Here is an 11,741-nt window from a genome sequence, read left to right as displayed (position 1 = left end):
CATTACTGAGAGTCAGACTCTTGTATAGCAGAGGATGCCGAATGGCATTACACACTTTGGTGACCACGGCCCCCACTATGGATTTTCCACCTCCAAACAGATTGCCCACTGACTGAGAGCAGCCTGGGTTGCAAACTTCCAGAGTGTGATCCTCACTTTCTTCCTCGCTGACAACGCAACTCTCATTTTGGTGTTCTTGCGTCGGAAGGCTGAGTTGAGTTTGGCATACAGATCAAGGATGCCCAAATAAATCTGTTAGTCTTTAAGGTGCCACCGGACTCCTCGTTGTTTTTGTGGATACAGACTAACATGGCTACCCCTCTGATACTTAGATCAAGGAACGTAGCTTTCTGCAGACAAAAATTCTGCAGCCACTGTTCATCATCCCAGATCTGCATTTACAATGCAATCCTACAATGCTTGTTTCTCAGGCCCAGAAGTGGTGAACCACCATTTGGAGCTGCTCCACAAACACCACCAACAACCTGACATTTTGAGTTGCTGTGTCCATCAGCATCCAGTTATTGTCCTTGAACATCTCCACATGTCCCTCACAGCAATCTTGCTTGAGCAGTACTCTTTCAAACGTTGCAAATACAGGTGAATCATGAGTCCTGTAGTAACAACACTCATGCTTCTACCAGAGATAGCAGAGGCCAAAAAAAGTGCCATGTGGAACTATAGGAGTTTTAAAAAATTGTGTGAAAATTATGGGATGTGAAAAGTATTATGGAGAAAATGACATAATGGGAACTTGACCCCTAACTCCCAGAAAACCCTGAGTGAATCGCTGATATCCTACAAAACACTGGGATACCAACCATGGTGCACTGCATTTTACATGAGAGCAAACACTCCTGGGGACTATACGCAGTACCAATACAAGCACCCATATGTGCATGTGCCTGAGCGATATATGAACTTCGGCAGCTGTACACCATCGGACACCTTGGTCGTGTCCTTAGATCCATTTATAAAGTTTAGAATCCACCTTTACAGCATATTGATGATTCCATTAGACTACTTTGTTTAGTTTCTGAGCCTTTAATATGGATACCTGTGATATACAACCTGATTCACCTCTCATCTTACATTGATGTAAATCAATTGTAGGGCTCCATGTTTGTCACGGAGCCAGAGGTGCGGAAGTCACGGATTCCGTGATTTCCTGCAACCTCCATGACTTCTGCAGCGGACAGTGTGGCTGACCCCGGGGCCACCTGCTCAGAATGGGTTTAGATAATTATTTAAGAATGATGGGAGAGGACATTCTGTTGCTCTCCTGATACAGCTGTGTAGCTTCTCCAGCGCCTACCTTCTGCAGCATCTACCTGCAGACACGTACCATTTTGAGTAGACCTTCAAAACAGTTTTCATTGCATCCCTCCAAATGTAACCATCTTCTGTCTACTTTGATCACAGCACACCTGAGAGGACAGCTTGAAGATACTGATACTTTGGGATACCCACCCCAAATTTAACAGACTCACTGAGGCAACGGGAATTGGAGTGGTATGGGGTTAGTCCCCACCCTTCCCTCATTTTTCCTGGGGACAAATCAGGAAGCCCCTTTTATGCTCGGCTTTTGCCCTTCCCTTTGGGACTTGAGTTCTAAGAAGGGTCTTGCTGGCAGGTATGAGTCCGGTCCACTGCCTCAGCTGCCACCACAACAGAAGTTGGAGACTGTTCCCACTGTTCTCCTGAGCAAACAGGTGTTGTCATAATTGTCTTCCCCTTTACTTTTGATTCCTTTTCTCAAATAATCCACCACTTTATGAACATATTCCCTGTGATTCATTTTGTGAAGTTTTCTGAGGTTTCTAAATTGGAGGCAATATGCGTCTGGGGTATTTTGAAACCTACTGAACATAGACTTCTTATACTGGACATATTTCATAGCGTCACTTACATCCATATCATTGAATACTTGCAAAACTTTACAAGTAATTTGGGAAGTGAGTCATTCTCCAGGGGTTCTGTGTACCGTGCATATCCTTTTGAAGGTGGGTAAATAGTCTTCAATGCAATCAATCCCCCTGTAACTGTCGGGCACACTTTATCTCAACTGTGACTACCTGGTGAAGATTACCTACTGGCTGAGGGACCTGACTTTCTAATTTCAGTCTTTTGATCATGAACTGCCTTTCCAGCTCTTTCCTGAGCTGCTGCTTTCTCTCCTTCCCATTTTTGCCCTTCTAACTCGAGTGCTCTCTGGTGGGTCTCTTCTTGCACTGTGGTTTCTCTTTAGCTGCCCATATCTGGAATTTGCCAGAAGCTGGGAATGGGCGACGGGATGGATCACTTGATGATTACCTGTTCTGTTCATTCCCTCTGAAGCATCTGGCATTGACCACTGTCAGAAGACAGGATACTGGGCTAGATGGACCTTTGGTCTGACCCACTATGGCCGTTCTTATGTTCTTATGGACACGCATACAGTTGCTAGTGTACATGTAGTCTGCCTGTGTCCACAATACAGCCCTGTCTACACTTGAAAGGGTTTGCCAGGAGGGGGTTGAGATACACCAGCAGAGCTCTACCAGAAAACCCTCCTTGAGGAGACACAGCTTTTACTGGCAAAAGAGTTCCCCAAGTGGAACATGCGATACAAGCAAAAGGACTTGTTGCCGGTATAGCTGCATCTACAATAGGACTTTTGCCAGCATAGCTGTGTTGGTAAGGGGTGTGATTTTTTCACACTTCTAATCAACTTGGCTCTGCTGGTAAAACTTTTAGGTGTACACCAAGCTGGATAGATGGAGGGGTACGGGCATGGGCGGTGGGTATAATAGGCCCGGCACTGACGCAGCCGCCAGAACCCCGGTTGCGGGGTTTGGAGGACGGAAGTTTTTGTTTTATTATGCCCCATGCAGGTTCTGGGGCAAGTGAGGAGGCAGTATGTGCTATTCAGCTTCCCGGGTTCATCAGTAATGTCCCTGGACTCGAGAGAGATTATTGATGAACCCTGGAAGTTGAGTAGCAAATATCGCCTCCTCAGCTGCCCCAGAACCTGCATGGGGCACAGCAAAAGCTTCTTCCCGAGAGAGCCAGATGCTTTTCCCCGTGGTGGTTTGGGGTCTGGGGAGGGTTCAAAAGAGAACTAGATACATTCATGGAGGATAGGTTTATCAATGGCTATTAGCCAGGATGGGCAGGGATGGTGTCCCTAGCTTCTGGTTGCCAGAAGCTGGGAATGGGCAACAGGGGATGGCTCACTTGATGATTACCTGTTTTGTTCATTCCCTCTGAAGCACCTGGCAGTGGCCACTGTCGGAATACAGGATACTGGGCTAGATGGACTTTTGGTCTGAGCCAGTATGGCTGTTCTTATATTAATTCTCATTCCTTCTCCACTTTTGCCATCTCCAACATGGTGAACTCCAACTTCATGGCTGTTTCACTGAGACCTGTGCTTGCACATAACTTATCTTGTTCCTTGACTGAAAATCTCAATTCCTTCAGTATTTATTTCCTGAGTTGTGCACTGCTGGTCCAACTACTGCCTCTTTAGTTTGGAATACGATTCTTGCTTAGTCACTGGGTGCTATTGTCTGTTCTATTTCCCTTACCTGAAATAAACAAAAAGAAAATAACAAAAAATAATCTTTTTCATTTCTGTTTCCAGCCATCTCATTTGTGAATCTCTCAGTATCCATGGGCTGGTGGTCTACACTAGAAAATTAGATCGACCCAGCTAACGTCGCTTGGGGTGTGAAAAATCCACATCCCTGAGAGATATAGTAAAGCTGACCTAAGTTCCTGTGTAAACGGTACTAGCTCGATGGAAGATTTCTTTCATTGATCTAGCTATCGTACTGCCTAAGGGGTTACGCAGAGGTCTTCTGGGGGTACATCAGCTCATCTAGATATTTGCCTAGTTGTTTTATTTTTGCTTGGAGCTTCAGGGATGGCAGTTGGGAGCTTCAGGCTACATAAAAAGCACTAGCTAAGTCAGTACAAATGAATATTTCATACAGACAACTCGTTTGTACTACTCTACATGCTATACACTGAAATGTGAGTACAATATTTATATTCCAATTGATTTATTTTATAATTATATGGTAAAAATGAGAAAGTAAGTAATTTTTCAGTAATACTGTGCTGTGACACTTGTATTTCTATGTCTGATTTTGTAAGCTAGTTGTTTTTAAGTGAGGTAAAATTTGGGGGTACACAAAACAAATCAGCTTCTGGAAAGGTTGAGATCTACTGGTTTACAGTAGTATGTTTGGCCATGTCTTGATGGGCAAAAAGATAGGATTTTCTATCAAATTTGTTCAATCAAGTTAACATAACACAATTGACAAGTCTTCTTAAAGAGTGCTAAAATGTAGGTTAACACACTGGAAGTTGAAGATCCTAAGCTACAACAGAGCCACTTAACATGACTCTAAACATGTTAGGTTAAGTTAAGCTTTTCAGTTGTGTTAATCTAACTCAATTGAGCTGATGAGTGAAAAACACACCTTTTTTGTCTGTCAAAATAGGCTTTAAGACTGAGAGCAATTTTTGATTTTGGTTGCATGTCCAGAGTGGAAAATCCCACCTGTGTAAACTCCAAAAAGGTCAGATCTTGATTTAATAAATTGATCTTTAGAAAGCAAACCTCATTTGCCAAGGTATAAATTAGCTCTTATTGGTAAGGTTAAGATTTTGTCTCAGTTATTTTTAGTAAAAGTCACAGACCAGGTCACAGATAATAAACAAAAATTCATAGAAGCACATGACCTGGTCTCTGACTTTTACTAAAAATAGCTGTGACAAAATGGGGATGAGCCCCAGCCCTGCTGCGAGAAGGAAAGGGGAGGAGGATCCAGCACCCACTGCCACTAGGAGCTCTGGGGTCCCTCAGTGCCAGTGGTAGCTGCGAGCTCCGGGGTCCCCCTGCTGTCTGAGGTGGCTCGGTGCTGTGGGTCCTCGGCTCGGAGCTTCAGGGCTGGCAGTTGGGAGCTTCGGGGTCTCCCTGCCGCGCGTGGTGGCTGAGAGCTCTGGGGTACCAGGCAGCTGGGAGTTGCGGGGGCTCCCAGCGGTAGCTGGGAGCTTGGGGTGCCCTCCGCCCCCCGTGACAGCACAGAGCTCCTGGGTACCCGGGCAGCATGGCTGCAGCGTCTCCAGCCCTGGTGTGCCAGGCAGCTGCCCCAAACCCCAGTACCCCAGACGGTCATGTGGTGTGGCCATAGCACCCCCAGCCCTGGAGTCCAGGTAGCGCAGTCCTAGCACCAGCCACCCTGAGTCCCTGCGGGAGGCAGGCCAGCCAGCCAGCCCCAGCCCCAGACAGCCTGGCCATGGCAGAGTGCAGGGAACTGCAGAAGTGGGTCTGGGGGTGGAGCATGGGCAGGGCCATACCAGGCTGTTTGGGGCGGCACAGCCTCCCATTGTCTATGATACTTGCAGCCCATGGCTCCGGGGCTGGTGGCTCGCAGCTGCGAGTCTCCTCACCGCTCGCATCGGCTGGGAGCTTTGGGTCCCCCAGCAGTGGCTGGGAGCTGCTGGTGCACCTGCCACCCGTGGCAGCTCAGAGTTCTCAGGCCCACATTGGCTGACAGCTTCTCCCCTGCTGCCCCGGGGCTGAAGACATGGGCGGCGGGTGAACCGTGGGCTCAGGGAGGCTAGTCCCTTGCCCAGCCCACCCCTTCTGCCCAAGGCCTCGCCCTCGCAGCCCCAGGATGCCCGAACACCTCCAGCCCCAGAGTGCTGTGTGGGTGGGTGGTGCGTGGCCCCGAGCCCTGGAGCACCAGGCCCCACGGCCCCACTGCTGGGTGGCCTAAGCACCAGTATGGAGCTTTACCATGAACAACAATCGCTCAGTAGGCATATGGGCTTTACTTCTGCAAATGGACATGGAGGATAGTTTTTTGCAAATCAAATTGGAGCTCTCTTCCTCCTACAGCCCTAGTTTCCTAGGCACACTTCACTCCCCAGCCTGGGTGCTGCAGCCCCACACTTCCAGCCCCAGCGCCCCCAGCACAGGGTGGGCAGCCCCAGTGCCTCCAACTGCCCCCAGCCCTGGAGCACCAGGGGGCACACCCGGGGTCTCCCCAGTGCTGGGTGGCCCCAACTGCCCCAAGTCCCAGCCGCAGGCTGGCTGCCCCAGAAGAGAAGCAACCTGCCTGGGCTGGGGTCCAGGGGGAAGTGGCAAGCAGGAAGGAGCCTCAGGTGGAGCGTGGGCGGGGCCACATAGGGCTATTTGGGGCGGCTTAGCCTCCCCCAGCCTATGATATGCGCTGCCAATGGCTGAAACATCAGATGTCATGGAGGTCTCAGAAGTCACATAATCTTAACCTTACTTACTGGAAACTGGATGTGTGAAGGCATTGCTCATGAGCCATAGAGCCTTTCCCCTGTGCATCACCAATTTGATTTCAGCCCAGCTCAGCAGGATTAAAAATCATTCCCATCTGTTGGAAGTTCAGTGGGTGAGTGCCAGCTTCCACCTCACAGACTCACAAACAGCGTATGGGTACGTGGGAGGACAGGTGAAATAAGGGGGGGGGAGGCACTGTGTGGGTACGTGGGAGGATGGGGGACATATGGGCTGTGAGGGGACAGGCGTGTGGGTACGTGGGAGGACAGGGGTCAGGCAGAGTGTGGGTGTTGGGGGGACAGGCAGCGTGTGGATATGTGGGAGGACAGGGCACTGGCAGGCTGTAGAGTGGCAGGCAATGTGTAGGTGTTTGGGGCAGACAGCGTGTGGATACGTGGGAGGACTGGGGACAGGCAGTGCGTGGGTGTTGGTGAGACAGGCAGCGTGTGGATATGTGGGAGGATGGAACACAGGCGGGCTGTGGGTGGGGGACAGGCAGCATGTGGATATGTGGGAGGACTGGAGACAGGCACGGTGTGGGTATGTGGGAGAACTGGGGACAGGCAGCGGGTGGATACGTGGGAAGACGGGACACAGGGGGCTGTGGGTGGGGGACAGGCAGCATGTGGATACAAGGGAGGACGGAGCACAGGTGGGCTGTGGGGGGGGGGGGGGGGGGGAGGGTGGACAGGTGTGTCTGTGAGTCATCAGATACGCCAGAAATCACCATTTAGGCTTTTTAAAGTCTCATGAAGGGTGGTGTCTATGGAGTCGGGTAACCACCTGCCCCGGGTGTGGCAGGTGGAGGTGGGGGGTCTGTGGGGGTGGGTAACGCTGCTCCCCTGGGTGTGGCAGGTGGAGGGTGGGTGTCTGTGGGGTCGGGTAATGCTGCCCCCTGGGTGTGGCAGGTGGAGGTGGGGGTCTGTGGGGTCGGGTAACGCTGCTCCCCCGGGTGTGGCGGGCGGAGGTGGGGGGGGGGTCTGTGGGGTCGGGTAACGCTGCTCCCCCGGGTGTGGTGGGTGGAGGTGGGGGGTCTGTGGGGGCGGGTAACGCTGCCCCACGGGTGTGGCGGGCGGAGGTGGGGGGGGGTCTGTGGGGGCGGGTAACGCTGCTCCCCCGGGTGTGGCGGGCGGAGGCGGGAGGGCGGTCTGTGGGGGCTGCCCCCCCCGGCTGTGGTGGAGGAAGGGGAAGGGGTCTGGGTTTCACCCACCCCCCAGGGAGGCCAGCCCGCCCCAGCCTCTCTCTGGGCGGGGGAGAGGCGGAGCAGCGGGCTACCCAGACACCAGGGCCGGGCGTCGCCCCTCGCCTCCATGGCAACGTGCCGCCGCCGCAGCTCGCAAGCCACGGGCTAACGGAGCCGGCAGGCTGTGCCTCCCCCCACCCGCACGCGGGCACGCACCCAAGGGCAGAGGTGCAGGTGGCTCCACCAGGTGAGGGCAGGGTCTGACTGGGCCGCGCCTATCGCGGCTGCTGGGGCGGGGACGCGAAACAAACCCCGAGAGGCGCCGCGGCGCGAGCGGCGTTGGGCGACTGAACGTTCCTCTGTCCTGCCGGCCGCGGGGGGAGGGAGGTGCGGAGCCTCTGCCGCGAAGCAGGATGGGCGACGTAGTTCTTGGGCTCACGCGTTCTGTGACGCCCAGCAGAGGCGCGGGCGGGAGCGGACTACAGAGCCCAGCGCGCTGCGCGTAGCCGGGTGGGGGGGGCACAGCCTGGCTTTGCCCCGGCATCTGAGCCTTTGCAGGGGTCGGGGGTGATTTGTTGGGGGCCCGGAGGTGGGTGCGGCACCGGGGCCTGCGGCAGCGCCGGCTGCGCCCCAGCGTGGGGCCGCTGCCGCAGACGGAGGTCGTATAACGGTGCTGAGGCTGCTCCCCCGCCCCACCGTCTGTCGCGGGATGGTGGGGCCTCCGCATCTCGGGCGGGGCCCTGCGAGCGGACAAACCAGCGCCCCAGAACCAGGCAGGGGGCTGGGAAACGCTCCCCTCCCCGGGGCTGGGGGAGGGGGCGAGTTGTGCGTGGGGGCTGGAGGGTGAGTGCTGGGGAGAGGAGGGGGAGCTGGCAGGGGCGGGCTGAGTGCTGCATGACGAGGATGGAGAAGTGGGGGTGGGGAGGCTGAGAGCTGCATAGTGAGGATGGATAGGTAGGTGGGGGTGTAAGGGGGGGCTGAGTGCTGTATAATGAGGATGGAGAAGTGGGTGTGTAAGGGGGTGGGGATGAGTGCTGTGTGAGGGGACATGGGGGAATGAAGGAGATGTGTAAGGAGGGAGTGAGGGCTCTGGAGTGTCATCCAACAAATGATTTATTGTATGTTGTGCAATTCTAATGCACCTCTCAAACACTGACCCTGTTGAGTTAGCTGCTCTACGCATGCACACAGCCAGTTTTATTTTTTCATAGTTCCTTTTGTCTTTGAAATGCTCGGCTTTTCCATCCTGATTGCACAGCCTCCTCTCCCGAGGTTGCAGATTTAGTGTGTTCTGCAGCTTGTCCCTTTAGAAAAGACAGAAAACAAAGTTCCTGCTCCGAAAAGATTTAGCATACAAAAGTCTATGTTCAATATAGTAATTGGAGATGGAACAAAATGTTAGGTCATGCTTCATCCTGTAGGGATTAGTGCAGGATTTTTCCTTACAGTCTATTCTTCGGTGGCTTGTGTCCTCTACTTTTAAAATGATGGACATTTGTTTCTAGTGGGGGAGGAAAAAACATTTCCTATCCTAGACACACCATATTTTGTGCATTTTACTCTAGTTGTAGCAGATGCACTGAGATTTTACTTGAGCACCTGTGAGTGGTTTCTAAAGTGTCCAAAGAGGAAGGATTGATTGGTGAATTAGCATATGATTTAGGACTCTAGGGATTTCTTTCCCAACCGTTCCTAAGATATTCACAAATTGTAAACATTTATAATTTAATTACATTTGAAAAATTGCTATCTCTTGCTGTAAATGCAGTCAATACATTTAGTATGCTGCTCAGTTGGGAAAAGTTAAATATTTTCAACTTATTTATTTTATAGTACCCAAATGTGTGATACATCCATCAGAGAGGAGGAAAAATGCTGTCCCTACCCAGAAGAGTTGGTGCTGGTCTACACTAGAAACTTAGATTGGCTCAGCTATGTTACTCATTGGTGTGAAAAATCCATACCCCAGAGCAATGTAGTGAAGCTGACCTAAGTCCAATGTAGACAGCACTAGGTTGATGGAAGAATTCTTCTGTTGACCTAGCTATCACCTCTTGGGGAGGTGCATTACCTATGCTGATGGGAGAACCTCTCCCATTGGTATAGGTAGTTCCTACACTAACGTGCTGTAGCAGTTCAACTGTAGACAAGCCCTTGACAACCCACTCTTAGGCCATGTCTATACGTACAACGCTGCAGTGGCACAGCTGGTGAGAGCATTCCTGTTGGCATAAAAAACCCACCTCCATGAGCAGCATAAGCTATGTCGGCAGGAAAAGCTCTCCCACTGACAGAGCGCTGTGCACATGAGTGCTTATGTCAGTGTCGCTTATGTTGCTCGGGGTGTGGAATATTCACACCCAGGGTGATATAAATTTTGCTGACATGGGCTGTAGTGTAGAACATGGGCGGAAAGTGGACACCACTTTCGGGGAGGCTAGCCCCCTGGCCCTGCCCCATGCAGCAGAGTCCTGAGCCCCCCAGACCACCCCTCCTGCGTCCAGAGAAGCCCAGGGCCCATCAGAACCCTAAGCCCCCACCCCAATCTCTAGAGGAGCTCCAGTGCCCTACCCGAGCCCTGGTCCCCAGCAGCCCAAGCCACCCCTGGCCGTGCTGGCCTGAGCCACCTCCGTGCTGGCCTGAGCCACCTCCCTGCTGGCAGGAGAATGAGAAAGGCGGCACACCTCCCCCAGCCACCCAGCGGAAGAATGGGGAGCTCTTTATATGCACCATGCAGGTTCTAGGGCGGCTGAGGAGGCGGTATCTGCTACTCAGCTTCCTGGACTCTCTGGAGTCCAGGGAGATTAGTGATTACGGGAAGCTGAATAGCAGATACAGCCTCCTCAGTTGCCCCGGAACCTGCATGACGCATAATAAGTTAAAACTCTCAAACGGCGTCCTGTGGCAGCGGCTGTGCCAGGGAAGGCCTATTATACCCGCTGCCTGTGGTGTAAACATAGCTTTAGGCATAACACCATCAGTAAGGATTACAGCAATAGGGAGGGAGATAGTGTAAGGAGAATGAGGGTTACAGCAAAAGCATAATGCAGCTATTTGCTATAAGATGTACACATCTTAGTGCTTTTCTTTTTTAATGGGAAAATAAAACAGGTCACATTAAAACCAATGAAAATAATGGACTCATTTATTGTAGACATTGCAGGAAAAGTGAGAGTTTTTTTTTTGAGCACAACTTAAATGAGGCGAGGGTAGTGCCTTGGTAGACAAGAACAGGGAAGGTGTTGCTGGTATAATGGGCAGCATGAAAAAAGGCAGATAAGTGAATGAAAAGGGGGTAACGGCTGGTATCTTTTGCCTCTGTATTTTCTCAGCTGTGCTGCTCTTGGTAGTTAATGTTCCACTGAAAGCAAATGAAAAGTTAGGATTCTTGCTACTTGATGTTTATTTACAGTGACAGGACAAACTTATTCTACCTGGAACTTTTGGCATCAGTAAAGTTACTTATTTATAATAAGCTGCTAGAAAATATATATGCTAGGCGTATTCAAGTCAGACTTTCTAAGACTGGGAACCAAATACTGCTTGCTTTACTCATACCCATAGTCCCATTGAAGTCAATTGAAATACTTAAATGAGAGTATGGCAAGAAAGATTTTGACCCTGGATGTATAGTTTAAATTTTAGTGTCTGAGCACTGAGGGTATGGCTACACTTGCAGATGTAGAGCGCTTTGAGTTACACCCACCTTCGGAGAGGGCAGTAGGGAAAGCGCTGCAGTCTGTCCACACTGACAGCTGCAAGCGCACTGGCGTGGCCATATTTGCGGCACTTGCAGCAGCATTGGGAGCGGTGCATGATGGGCAGCTATCCCACAGAGCACCTCTTCCCATTCTGGGGCTGTGGCTTGTGGGAAGAGGGCGGAGGGTGCAGGGCATTCTGGGTCCTGTCCCAACGCCCCGTGATGCATCAGTTTGCATCCCAGCGATCCCTGTGCTTCTGTCCACATTTGGTGCCATCTTTCAACGTTTTTTGTACTGCGCGCTCTGTGTTCTCTTTTGGTCTGCGGGAATGGAGCCCGAACTGCTGAGGAGTATGCTGATGAGTCTTGCCAGCACGTCACATTTGGCAGTCAAGTTATTCCTTATGATCCAAAATGACAGTGAGGACTCCGACGATTATATCGACTCGAGTAACGCATATGACACGAGTTTGCTTGTGGCATTCATGGACATGCTCACCACCATGGAACGCTGCTTTTGGGCTCGGGAAACGAGTACTGAGTGGTGGGAT

General features: G+C 51.6%; 1 protein-coding gene and 1 long non-coding RNA gene across 9 annotated transcripts in view; one reads left to right on the top strand and one right to left on the bottom strand.

Moving 5' to 3' along the window:
* Positions 1–1,028: 1,028 nt before the first annotated feature.
* Positions 1,029–7,927, bottom strand: LOC119565534. 2 transcript variants are annotated; one of them, XR_005224216.2, is made up of 3 exons: positions 7,802–7,927; positions 6,295–6,401; positions 1,029–3,569 (listed from the first exon to the last, which is right to left on the bottom strand). It is a non-coding gene; the product is annotated as an uncharacterized LOC119565534 (long non-coding RNA). The 2 variants fall into 2 exon arrangements; XR_005224215.2 differs by having other exon boundaries at positions 7,707–7,868.
* Positions 6,218–11,741, top strand: part of KATNAL1 (katanin catalytic subunit A1 like 1) — a 59,878-nt gene continuing 54,354 nt past the window's right edge. Inside the window, exon 1 of one of the 7 annotated variants that reach the window (XM_043531402.1) lies at positions 6,218–6,419. The gene's annotated coding sequence lies outside the window, so the exon portion shown is untranslated. Of the gene's footprint in view, positions 6,420–7,443; positions 7,738–7,784; positions 8,334–11,741 lie in introns of those variants that run through there. The other 6 variants (XM_037891796.2, XM_043531384.1, XM_043531396.1 and 3 more) reach the window with 6 other exon arrangements.

This window comes from Chelonia mydas, chromosome 1, assembly GCF_015237465.2.
Source record: "Chelonia mydas isolate rCheMyd1 chromosome 1, rCheMyd1.pri.v2, whole genome shotgun sequence".
NCBI lineage: Eukaryota > Metazoa > Chordata > Testudines > Cheloniidae > Chelonia > Chelonia mydas.
The sequence above is the reverse complement of the archived record's forward strand: the minus strand, read 5'-3'. Positions and strand labels throughout refer to the sequence as shown.